The sequence below is a fragment of the Aedes albopictus genome, chromosome 2, assembly GCF_035046485.1.
Source record: "Aedes albopictus strain Foshan chromosome 2, AalbF5, whole genome shotgun sequence".
NCBI classification, from domain to species: domain Eukaryota; kingdom Metazoa; phylum Arthropoda; class Insecta; order Diptera; family Culicidae; genus Aedes; species Aedes albopictus.
This window is the reverse complement of record NC_085137.1, coordinates 111,350,091-111,362,970: the sequence shown is the minus strand read 5'-3', so window position 1 is coordinate 111,362,970 and position 12,880 is coordinate 111,350,091. Positions and strand designations below refer to the sequence as shown.

Below are 12,880 nucleotides of genomic sequence, written 5' to 3'. Positions count from 1 at the left end.
TACACAGCAAAAAATAATGTAAAGTGCCTCGATGTAATTGACGCTGATGTAAAAAAAAACCTATGTAAACGCGATTTTTAGATGTATATTCACATCATTTTGGTGCTAAATTACATCTGCCTTGAAATTACATAAAAACAAAATCTCGATTTCTCATCCCGTTAAACCAATGTAATATTTACAGCGAAAAAATGTGAATATTACACAGAAATAGCTGCAACCAGGTGGTTGCGATGAAATTGTGGAAAATTACACAAAACCGATGGTATATCGCAGTCGGAACAATGCGATAATAAATCTCGCAACACTGTTGGGTTGTTGTGATGACGATCGGCTGCAAAGAAGCCGCCATGTTTAATTTTGTCCGATTCTTCGAGTGTGTCTGCTGGGTCTGCTGCCGTTTTTCGTAAAACTTCGATTGATTTTGGTAAGTTAATCATATAATGCTTTAGTGAGATATTTAGTATTATATATTACGTTAACTTACAGACATTGTTACCGTTCCTGAGCGGGAGTAGCCCGTTTGACGAGCCTAAACCTAATGGACAAAAATGTGGACATTATCCCATAAACATTTAGGCTACTCGGAATCCCGACCGGGCTGATCAGGTTAACGATCGGCTGTCCCAACCAGAATTTTGCAAAAGATGTCCCAAAATGCAGCAAGCCCCGGCAAGAACAGTAATCGTGTGTTCTAATGTACAAGCGGGAACAATTTTGTCCACGGAATTACCCTTGCGCTTGGTTTTGGAAGCGGAAGTTCGTTGCTGGAAAACGCATTGGAGCGTCGTGATTCAGATTTCAAAAGCCGTAGTTTTGAGCAGCTCCGAAGCACAGGGACACAAATCATGAGTGTCCGAGAGGCGGTTCGGTTGCACACACGGCAGGCCAGGCCATCCGAAAAATGAACGTGACTGATGAGGAACTGGATGTATGGTTGCTGCTGGAGGAACTTGGATATATGGTCGATTTGTTACCGGAAGTAAAGCAGAAACATGAAAAGTAAGTTTAATGTAGTGTTTATTTTAAATTTTAAGTTTCAGCAGTTCCAGCATTTGTTTTCATTGCAATTTTACTCCATATGAAAACACCCTAGGAAACTAAACAGCATTACTCATTCATTAATTTTGACACAACCGAAAGTATAAAACGTTTAGGCCACTCATGCCCCCACTCGCAAAACAGTCCCATGTGAATAGGAAACCCAGCAAAGATGGGACTGTTATGCGAGTGGCGGCAGTATACTCCACTGTTTATTTTTATTTATTTAATTATGCTTCGCGGTTGAAACTCGGAATTACACCAGACCAATAACCGATTTTTCTCCAAATTCATATTTGATACCTAACGTCCGACGTAGTGCGCAGGATAGCGGATCTGATCCTTATTATTCTTCTTGGCGTAGTATGGCAGGGACGTATATACCTACTCTATGCCCTATGCCCAAGGTAGTCAAGGAAATTTTCTTGAAAAGCTCCTGAACCGACCGGAAATTGAACCCGTCACCCAGATCTGTTCCTCATTCTTGCGCACTACGTCCGACTTTGCCCAACTTCCGATTTTCTCTTGGAATTCTCCGAGTAGTTTAACAGTTGTTTCAAGATTTGCCTGGGAGTTTAACCACGATTTCCCCAACGATCATTTTAGAAGTTACCCTGGGAATCCTCCCTGCAAGTCCCAAGACATTCATTCGAAAGTTTCTTGGAAATTCCTTCCAGAAGGTACCCGTGAATTTTCTCCAATTATTCCCCAGAAATGCTTCGTTCCCCACGAGCCCCTCCTGCATATTTCTTCAGGAACTCCACTTTCACGAAAATTCATTCGATCAGTTGATGCCAATGAATTGTTTCAGGGGTTTCCCGGGATTCCTCCATGGATACTCCAGGAATACTTCAAGGAGTTCCATAAGAATTGTGGTAGAATCTCCAGCATTTTCCTGAAAATTTATCCAAGATTTTCCTCGAAATATCTCCTTTGAAAATTCCCAATAGTATTTCCCCAAATCCTTAAGCATTTATGCAAAACTCCTACATGATATCCCTAGGTTATTAAATTTTCCCAAAAATTCCTCTAGGAGTTCCACAATCCTATCTCCATTTTCTTCGAGAATTCTTCTAGGAGTTTCCCAAGAATTCCTCCAGGAAATCCTCGGGTATTCCTCCAGAAGTTTCCCGGATATTCTTCCAGGAGTTGCCCGGGTATTTATCCAGGAGTTTCTCTGGTATTCCTTCAGGAGTTCCCTGGGTATTCATCCATCATTTCTTCATGAATTCCTCCAGGAGCTCCTCGGGAATTCCCTAGGAGTTCCACGAAAATTCATCCAAGAGTTTATCGGAAATTTCTCCAGAAGTTCCTCTAGAATTGCTCCAGGAGTTTTCCGGATATTCCTCCACTAGTTTCTCGGGATTTACTCCAAGTAGTTGCTCGCGAATTCCTCCACGAGTTTCTCAGAAATTCCTCCAGGAGTTCTCTGAAAATATTTTCAGCAGTTCTTCGGGAATTCTTTCGGAAGTTCCTTGGAAATTTCTCCAGAAATTCCTAAGGGATTTCTCAAAAATTTCCTCGAGGATTCATCCAGGAGTTCGCCAGAAATATCTCCAGGAGTTTCCCGGGGGTTTCTTCAGACATTCCCCGGGACACTCTTCTAGGAGTTCCTCGGTAACTCCTCCACGAGTTCTTCAGAAATCCCTCCAGGAGTTCCTTGGAAATACCTTTAGAAGTTCCTCGGCAATTGCTCCTGGAATTCCATGGATTTCCTCGAAACTTGCTCCTGGTGTTCCTCGGGAATTGCTGTAGGAGTTGATCGGATATTCCTCTAGGAGTTCCTCGGGGATTCTTCCAGGTAAAACATCTCTAGTAGTTGCTCAAATATTCCTCCTGGATTTCCTCGGGAATTCCTCCAGGGGTTCCTCGGAATTTTTTCTAGGAGTACTTCGGGCATCCTTCTTCTTCTTCTCCTTTATGGCTCTATGTCCTCACTGGGACTTGGCCTGCCTCGTTTCAACTTAGTGTTCTTTGAGCACTTCCACAGTTATTAATTGAAGAGCGTTCTTTGCCTGCCATTGCATGAATTTGTATATTGTGAGGCAAGCGCCCAGGGAGTCGAGAAAATATTTCCGACTGGAACGGATATCGAACCCGCTGTCTCAGGATTGGCGATCGATAGCCTTAACCACTAGGCTAACTGGAGACCCCGTCCATCCCTCTAGGATTGTTCGGGAAATACTCCAGGAGTTCCTTGAAAATTTCCACGGAAGATACCAGAAATTTCTCAAGAATTTCCTCGAGGATTGCTCCCAGAAATATCTCCAGGGCCTGGAGTTCCTCGAACATTCCTTCAAGAGTACTTTTGGAATCCTCCAGGATTCCTCCTGGAGTTCTTCGGGAATTCCTCCAGAAGTTCATCGAAAATACCTCCAGGAGTTTATCAGGAATTTCTACAGAAGTACCTCAAGAATTCCTCCCGGAGTTTCTCGGAAACACTAGGAGTTCCTCGGATATTCCTCTACTAGTTCCACGGGAATTATTCCAAGGAGTTTCTCGGGAATTCATCCACGAGTTCCCCGGAAATATCTCCAGGAGTTTTAGTGAATATCTGTAGAAGTTCCTCGGGAATTCCTCCTGGAGTTCTTTTGGATTCTTCCTGGATTTCCTCGGGAATTTCTCCAAAAGTTAGTCGGGAATTACTCTAAGGAGTTCCTCGCGAATTCCTTTAGGTTCTCTGGGTATTCATCCATGAGTTCTCCGGGGATTCCACCAGGAGCTCCTCAGGCAATCCTCCCGAAGTTCCTCGATAATTCCTCGGAAATTTTTCCGAGAGTTTAGCGGGAATTTCTCCAGAAATTTTTCCCGGAAATATCTCCATGAGTTTCTCAGATATTCCACCACTAGTTCACAGGAATAATTCCAAGGAGTTCTTCGCGAAATCCTCCAGGATTTTTTTTTTGGAATATCTTCAGGAGTTTGCCGAGAATATCTCCAGAAATTCCTCCTGGAGTTCCTGGGAGTTTTCTCAGGAAGATCATCAGGAATTTCTCAAGAATTTTACTCGAAGATTCATCCAGTAGTTCCCCAGAAATATATCCAGCAGTTCCTCGGAAATTCCTCGAAGAGTTCTTATGCTATCCCTTCAGGAGTTCCTTGGGAATTCCTTCAAAAATTAGTCGGGATTTACCCTAAAGTGTTCCTCGCGAATTCCTCCAGGAGTTTCTCCGGGTATTCATCCATGAGTTCTTCGGGAATTTCTCCAGGAGTTCTTCGGGAATTTCTCAAGAAGGTCCTCGGAAATTCCTCTAGGAGTTTATCGAGAAGTATCTCGAGAATTCCTCTAGGAGTTTCCCGGAAATATCTCCAGGAGTTCTTCGGATATTCCTCCACTAGTTCCTCGGGAATTATTCGAAGGAGTTTCTCGCGAGTTCATCGGGAATTCCTCCACGAGTTCCTCGGAATTATCTCCAGGAGATTTTCGGGAATATCTCCAGAAGTTCCATGGGAATTACTCCAGGAGTTCTTTGTAAATTTCTCCGGAAAATGCTCAGGAATTTCTCAAGAATTACCTCGAGGATTCATTTAGGGGTTACTCAGAAATATCTCCAGGAATTCCTCCGCGAGTTTCCCAGAATTATCTCCAGGAATTCTTCGGGAGTATCTCCAGAAGTTCCTCGGGATTTTCTCCTGGAATTCCTCGGAAATTACTCCGGAAGCTGCTCAGAAATTTCTCAAGAATTTCCTCGAGGATTCATTCAGGAGTTACCCAGAAATATCTCCGGGAGTTCCTCGGAAATTCCTCCAAGAGTTCTTGTGAAATTCCTCCAAAAGTTAGTCGGGAAGTTTCTCCTCCAAGAGTTCTTGTGGAATTCCTCCAGAAGTTAGTCGGGAATTACCCTAAGGAGTTCCTCACGAATTCCTCCAGGAATTTCTTCAGAATTTCTCAGGGTATTCATCCTGAAGTTCCTCGGAAATACCACCAGAAGTTTATCAAGAATTTCTCCAGGACTTTTCCGGAAATATCTCAGGAGGTGCTCGGATGTTTCTCTACTAGTTCCTAGAGAATTATTCTAAGGAATTCCTCGCGAGTTCCTCCAAACGCTCCTCGGGAATTCCTTCACGAGCTCCCCGGAAATGTCTCCAGGAGTTCTTCGAGAATAACTCTAGAAGTTCCTCGGGAATCCCTCCTGGAGTTCCTCGTAAATTTCTTTAGGAGTTCCTTCCAAATTTCTCAGGAAGATGCTCAAGAATTTTTTCGAGGTATCATCCAGCAGTTCCTCAGAAACATATCCAGGAGTTCCTCCTCTGGAATTCCTCCATGACTTCCTCGAGACTTTCTCCAAAAGTTAGTCGGGAATTAGCCTAAAGAGTTCCTCACGAATTCGTTTAGGTTCTCCGGATATTCATCCATGAGTTCCTCGGAAATTCCTCCAAGTATTCTTCTGGAATTCCTCCAGGAGTTTCTGGGAATTCCTCCAAAAGTTAGTCGGTTATTACCCTAAGGAGTTCCTCGCGAATTCCTATAGAAATTTATCGGTTATTCCTCCAGGAGTTCTCCGGGTATTCTTTCATGAATTCGTCGGGAATTTCTCCAGGAGCTTCTCGGGGATTCCTCCAAGGGTTAGTCGAGTATTACCCTAAGGAGTTCCTCACGAATTCCTATAGGAATTTATCGGTTATTCCTTCAGGAGTTCTCCGGGTATTCATTCATGAATTCGACGGGAATTTCTCCAGGAGCTTCTCGGGGATTCCTCCTGAAGTTCCTCGGGAATTTTTTCAGGAATTCCTCGGAAATTTCTACAGGAGTTAATCGATTTTTTTAAGTACCTCGAGAATTCCTCCAGGAGTTTCCCGAAAATATCTCCAGGAGTTTCTCAGATATTCCTCCACTAGTTTGTCGGGCGTTATTCCAAGACGTTCATCGAAAATTCCCTCAGGATTTCTTTGGGAATATCTTCAGGAGTTCTTCGAGAATATCTGCAGAAGTTCCTCGGGAATCCCTCCTGGAGTTCCTTGGAAATTTCTCCGGAAGATCCTCAGGAATTTCTCAAGAATTTCCTCGAGGATTCATCCAAAAGTTCCCCGGAAATATCTCCTCGGAAATTCTTCCAAGAATTCCAAGGAGTTCCTTGGAAGTTTCTCCAAAAGTTAGTCGGAAAATACCATAGGAGGGAGTTCCTCGCGAATTCTCCCGGGAGTTTCTCCGGGTATTCATCCATAAGCTCGTCGGGAATGAATTAACTACATCGGCTGTTTTCCTACTCTCCGCATCGACCAATGTGGCGCTAGCTTCTATGCGCGAAAAATCGCTAAATTTACTTGATCGCTAGATTTACTTGAGAATTCCTCCAGGAGTTCCTTGAAATTCCTTTAGAGGTTTCCTAGGGATGCTCCCAGAGTTATTCGGGAATTTCTCCAGGAATTTTTCCAGGATTTCCTCGGAAAATCTGGCAGGAGTTCCCCAGGAATTTTTCCGGGAGTTGATCGAGAATTCCTCCAGTATTTCTTGAAATCGCCTACCGGAATTTCACTATGAGTTCCTAGGGAATTCCTCTAAAATTTTCCCTACAGTTCCTCAGAAATTTCTCAGGAGATCCTCGCAAATCACTCTAGGAGTTTCTCGGAAACTTCTTCAGGACTTCCGTGGATTTCTCCAGGAGTTTCCTATCACTTTTTTACATGAATTCCCTGGGAATTCATCCACAAGTTCCGAGGAAGTTCCTCCATAAGTTCCCAGGAAATTCCTCCAGAAGTACCTCGGGAATTCCTAAAGAAGTTCCTCGGGAGTTCTTCCAGGAGTTACTCAGGAATTCCTCCTGGACTTCTTCAAACACCAGAAGCTCCCTCGGAAGCTCCCAAAAAATACTGCAAGGAGTTCCTCGATAATTCCTCCGGGAGTTTTTCGGGAATTCCTCCACGAGTTCCTCAGGAATACCTCCAGAAGTTCCTCGGGAATTCCTCCAGAAGTACCTCGGGAATTCCTGCAAAAGTTCACCGGGAATTCCTCTAGGAGTTCCTTGGGAATTCCTCCAGGAGTTTTTCGGGAATTCCTCACAGAAGTTCCTATAGAATTCCTTCAGGAATTCGTCCGATATTCTTACAAGAGATTCTTGGAAATTACTCCAGGATTTCTTCGGGAATTCTTCCAAAAGTTCCTCGGTATTTTTTCCAGGAGTTTCTCAAAAATTCTTCCGGTAGTTCTAGGGAATTCTTTCAGGATTTCTTCGGGAATTCTTGAAGAAGTTCTTCAAGAACTCCTCCAGGAGTTGTTTAGACATTCCACTTTCCACCAGAAGCTCAAAGAAAGTTCCTCAAGAACTTCCTCGGAAATTCCTCCAGAAGCTCCTCGGGAATTCCTCCAGAAGTTCCTCGGAAATTCCTCCAGGAGTTCTTCGGGAATTCCTCTAAGAGTTCTTCGGGAATTCCTCCAGAAGTTCCTCAGGAATTCTTCAGAAATTCTACCGAAAGCTCCCAGGAAATGTTTCAAGAAGTTCCTAGGGAATTCATTCAGAAGCTCCTTGGGAATTCCTCCAGAAGTTCCTCGGGAATTCCTTCAAAAAATTCCAGGAACTTCCTCCAGGGCTTCCTCGGGAATTCCTCCAAGGATTTTTTCGGGAATTCCTCCAGGTGTTCCTTTAGAATTCTTTAAGGAGTTCCTCGGGAATCCCTCCATGAGTTCCTCAGAAATTTCTCCAGGAGTTCCTCAGGAATTCCTTCACAGGGTGGCCACCGAACCGGGAAAAACGGGAAAACCGGGAAAAAGACGGGAATTCAGAACGACCGGAAAAAAGCGGGAAAAAGCCGGGAATTTGAGATGATTACCGGAAAAATAATTGTTGAGAGAATTTTGGTCAGCAAATTTAAATTTTATACAAGTTATCGATAATATGTATAAGCAAGCTGAATTCAAATTATCGATTTAGAACCTGTACAACCTTGCTTTTCTCCAAATTTTGCTAATATGTTATCGAATTTATGAATAAATTCAAAACTTCAGCATCATTTCAAACAAGCAATTTCATAAAGGATTAACCCTTTCCTCTCCACGATTTTGAACGTCTATTTCTATGTCCAGAAAGCGTTTTCGAAAAAAGTGCTTGAACTAAACTTATTCTAAATTGACCACAATTTTCGAAATCAATGAAAAGTTTTACAGTTGTAAATCATTAGTTGTATGATTGTTAATCAATAGTTCTACTATTGAAACGAGTGTTGGTAGTTGGGTTTACCTGATGAGGTATTGTAAAAACTATTGAATCATATTTATTTAATTCCGAACATCGATGATGCTCTAGAGCAACCATGGGAAGTAGAGGATTAAATATTGAAAGTGAATTTGAAGAGAAAGAATTGTGTCTTTCGATCAGAATATTTAACATTTTCGACGAACATGATAAAAACGGAATTAGATGTAATAGTTTTCAGAATATTATTGTAACCCCATTAGTTTTAGATCAACTATTAACTACTTGTTTAAATAGTGGAACTATTATCAAAAAATCCAAAACACTATTAATTCACAACTATTTCAAAGTATGCCAATTTGCAGAAAATGTTGTTCAGGTTTTTTCGGATACGCTTTTTTTGGCAGTTCAAAGTCGTAAGAAATTTAAGTATTCAGTAGCAGCCAGGTTTTTCTATTCCACGTTTACGTTACGATGCCACGAAAATATTCACCTAATCTTCAACAGGACAGTATTCCCAAAAACTTTTCTTTGATACACTTCCAACAAAAAAAATATTAGTATTAGTGTTTTGGATTCAGTATGTACGTGGACAGTACTTTACTCACACTGTAAGATCCTAAAATCGATTCGTTTGATTGCATATTACTCGAGCTATTCCACATCTGATGTAAAATTTGTTATAAGAATAAATTTCTGCAATTTATTAAAATTTATCTTGGTTTCAGCTAAACTTTCTTTTTTTTTCATTCCCGCATTAGGGAGAAATTAGTGGAAATTAAGCTGCGTCCTATAAGCTGAGCTTTTGTGGCGTGACCTAACATTGACTGGGAATATTCATAATCATTGGTTGGTGATCATTCTTGAAAGTGTGAAAAACAAGCATTAAGTTAGAATTTACGTATAGAAGAGAGGCCTAAAAAAATCTTTATTCTTATCATCATTTTAGAACATTGTTGCAAGACAGTGCTAAACCATTTAAATTATTTTCAACACTGTAATCGTTCATAAGTATGGTTTATTGAGGAAAAGTATTAGCGTTTACTAGTTAAATGCATAATTTTTGAGTGGATTTTTTATACATTGTTCCAATTTTTACGTAAAACGAGAGGTAGGTGTTACATACTCGAAAAATGTCCATTTTGAAAAACCGGGAAAAGTTGAAAAATCGTACCGGGAAAACCGGGAAAAAGACGGGAATTCCAAAACTAAAATTGAGTGGCCACCCTGCCTTCAGATGATCCTCAAGAATTCCTCCAGGAGTTCCTCAGGAATTCCTTCAGGAGTTCCTCCATGACTTCCTCGGAAATTTCTGCTGGAATCCTTCAGAATTCTTCCAGAATTTCCCAGGAAATGTTCCCAGGAGTTCCTTGAAAATTCTTCCAAGAGGTCCAGGAGTTCTCCGGGAATTTTTCCAGCAGTTCTTCGGGAATTTTTCCAGCAGTTCCTCGGTATATATAAGGAATTCCTAGGAAATTCCTCCAAGAGTTCCTAGGAAATTCCTCCAAGAGTTGCTAGGGATTTCCTTCAAGAGTTTAGCGCTGTTTGCAGTTCAGAAGAAATTTTTCGGCCTATCTTGATGCATGGGAAATTCCTTGCCTGAATCGCCCAAGAAACCGTTTTTCTTCGATCACAGTACGCAGTTGCGAAGAAATGACAGTTCAAATGGCAGTCACCGTGGAAAGTTTCTGCCAGGAATCGGTCAAGAAGTTTCTTGAGCGATTCCTTTCAAACACCAAACTAGGCTTTTAAAAAAATCTTCCAGGAGTTCCTCGGGAATTCCTCCAGAATTTTTCTCGGGAATTCCTTTAGAAGTTTCTTGGGAATTCCTCCACAAGTTCCTTGCGAATTCCTCCAGAAGTACCTCGAGAATTCCTGCAAAGTTCATCGGGAACTCCTCCAGGAGTTTTTCGGGAATACCTCACAGAAGTTCCTTTAGAATTCCTCGGGAATTCCTACAGAAGCTCCTTGGAAATTCATCCAAGCGCTCCTCGGGAATTCCTTTAGAAGTCCCTCTGAAATTCCTCCAGGAGTTTCTTCAGAATTCTTACACGAGTTCCTCCAGAAGTTCCTCGGAAATTCCTCCAGGAGTTCCTTGGGAATTTCTTCAAGAGTTATTGGGAAATCCCTCCAGGAGTTCCTTTTGAATTCTTTCAGGAGTTCCTCGGGAATTCCTCCAGGATTTCCTCAGAAATTTCTCCAGGAGTTCCTCCAGAAGTTCCTCGGAAATTCCTCCAGGAGTTCCTTGGGAATTTCTTCAAGAGTTATTGGGAAATCCCTTCAGGAGTTCCTTTTGAATTCTTTCAGGAGTTCCTCGGGAATTCCTCCAGGATTTCCTCAGAAATTTCTCCAGGAGTTCCTCTAGAAGTTCCTCAAAAAATTCCTCCAGGAGTTCCTCAAGAATTCTTCCAGGAGTTCCTCAAAAAATCCTCCAGGACTTTCTCGAGAATTTCTCCAGGAGATCCTTTAGCATTTTTCCAGAAGTTCTCAGGAAATGTTTCCAGGAGTTCCTTGAAAATTCTTTCTAGAGTTTCAGGAGTTTCTCGGGATTTTTTTCAGCAGTTTCTCGGTAATATTCTTAGTTTTTGGAAATTCCTCCATGAGTTCCTAGGAAATTAAAAAAAAAAGTTCAAAAAAAAATCTTCCAGGAGTTCCTCGGGAATTCCTCCAGGAGTTTCTCGGAAATTCCTCCAAGAGTTCCTCGGAAATTCCTCTAAGAGTTCTTCGGGGATTCCTCCAGAAGTTCCTTTAGTTTTCTTTCAGGGGTTCCTTGGGAATTCCTCCAGGAGTTCCTCAGAAATTAATCCAGAAGTTCCTCAGGAATTTATTTAGGAATTCCTCAGAAATTCCTCCAGGACTTACTCGGGAAATTCTCCAGGAGATTCTTTAGAATTCTCCCAGAATTTTCCAGGAGTTCCTTGAAAACTCTTCCTAAAGTTCCAGGAGTTCCTCGGGAATTTTTCGTGCAGTTCCTCGGTAATATATAAGGAGTTCTTAGGAAATTCCTCCAAAAGTTCCTCGGAAATTTTTCCACGAGTTCCTCAAGAATTCCTCCAGGTGTTCCTCGGGAATTTCTCCAGAATTTTCCCTGGGGGATTCCTGCAGAAGCTCCTTGCGAATTCCTTCAGGACTTCCCCGGTAATTCCTCCTGAAGTACCTCGGGAATTCCTGCAAAAGTTCCTCGAGAATTCCTCCAGGAGTTCCTCGGGCATTCCTCAGGAGTTCCTCTAGGAGTGTTTCGGGAATCCTTCACAGAAGTTCCTTTAGAATTCCTTCAGGAGTTCGTCGGAAATTCTTCCAAGAGATTATTGGACATTCCTCCAGGTGGTCTTCGGGATAATTCCAGCAGGAGTTCCTCGGGAATTCCTCCAGAATTTCCTTGGGAATTCTTCCAGAAGCTCCTCGGTAGTTTTTCCAAGAGTTCCTCAAAAATTGTTCCTGTGGTTCTCGAAAATTCCTAAAGAAGTTCCTCGAGAATTCCTCCAGGAGTTCTTTAGAAATTCCACCAGAAGGTCCTAGGAAATTCCTCAACGTATTCCTCGGGAATTCCTGCAGAAGTTCCTTGAAAATTCCTCCAGGAGTTCCTGGGGAATTCCTCTAAGAGTACTTCGGGAATTCCTCAAGGAGTTCCTCAGAAATTTTTCCAGGGATTCCTCCAGAAGTTCCTCAGGAATTCCTCCATGACTTCCACGGGAATTTCTCCAGGAGATCCTTTAGCATTTTTCCAGAATTTACCAGGAAATGTTTCCAGGAGTTTCTTGAAAATTCTTCCAAGAATTTCAGGAGCTCCTCGGGACATTTTGCAGCCGTTCCTCGGGATTGTTTTCAGCAGTTCCTCGGTAATATCTAAGGAGTTCTTAGGAAATTCCTCCCAAACCAAAGAATTTCTTTCAGGAGTTCCTAGTAAATTCCTCCAGGAGTTCCTCGAGAATTTCTCCAGGAGTTCCTCAACAATTCCTCCAGAAGGTCTTCGGGAATTCCTCAAAACTTTTCCATGAGTTCTTTGGGGATTCCTCCAGGAGTTCCTTTAGAATTCCTTCAGAAGTTGCTTCGGAAATCCTACAGGAGTTCTTCGAAAATTCCTGCAGGTGTTCCTCGGGAATTCTTCCAGAAGTTTCTCGGGAATTCCTCCAAGAGTTCTCGAGAATTCCTCCAGGAGATCCTTGGGAACTCTTTCAGGAGTTCCTTGGAAATTTCATCAAGAGTGCCTCAGTAATTCTTCAAGGAGTTTTATGGTAATTCCTCCAGGAGTTTAATGGAATTCCTCCAGGAATTCCCGGGATTTCCTCTAGGAGCTCCTCGGGTATTCCTCCAGAATATCCACAGGAATCCTTCCAGAAGTTCCCCGGAAATTCCTCCAGCAGTTCCCCGGGAATTCCTCCACGAGTTCCCCGGAAATTTTTCCAAGACTTTCCCTGGTATTTCTCCAGGACTCTTTAGATCTAGGGGCAAGACACTGTGCAAACGAGAGTAACTCTGAGAAATTCTGAGTAACTCGTTTCACCAATGATCGACGAAATTTGTCGAAAAACACCCCTAAAACTGCAACAAAAGCGGGATATCGGGCAATATTGTTTTGATTTTGCGATGAATCAGGCAACACCCAAGCAAAAACGGGAGCAATCCGGAGAAATTCTGAGCAACTCTGTGAAGGAAAATGTACTCTCCAGCACAGTGTCTTGCCCCAAGCTTTAGATAATCTTCCAAGA

At 42.3% G+C, this 12,880-nt stretch overlaps 1 pseudogene; it reads left to right on the top strand.

The window, feature by feature from the left end:
* The first annotated feature begins 5 nt into the window (after nucleotides 1–5).
* Nucleotides 6–12,880, top strand: part of LOC109409474 (ankyrin repeat domain-containing protein 13D-like) — a 17,536-nt pseudogene continuing 4,661 nt past the window's right edge.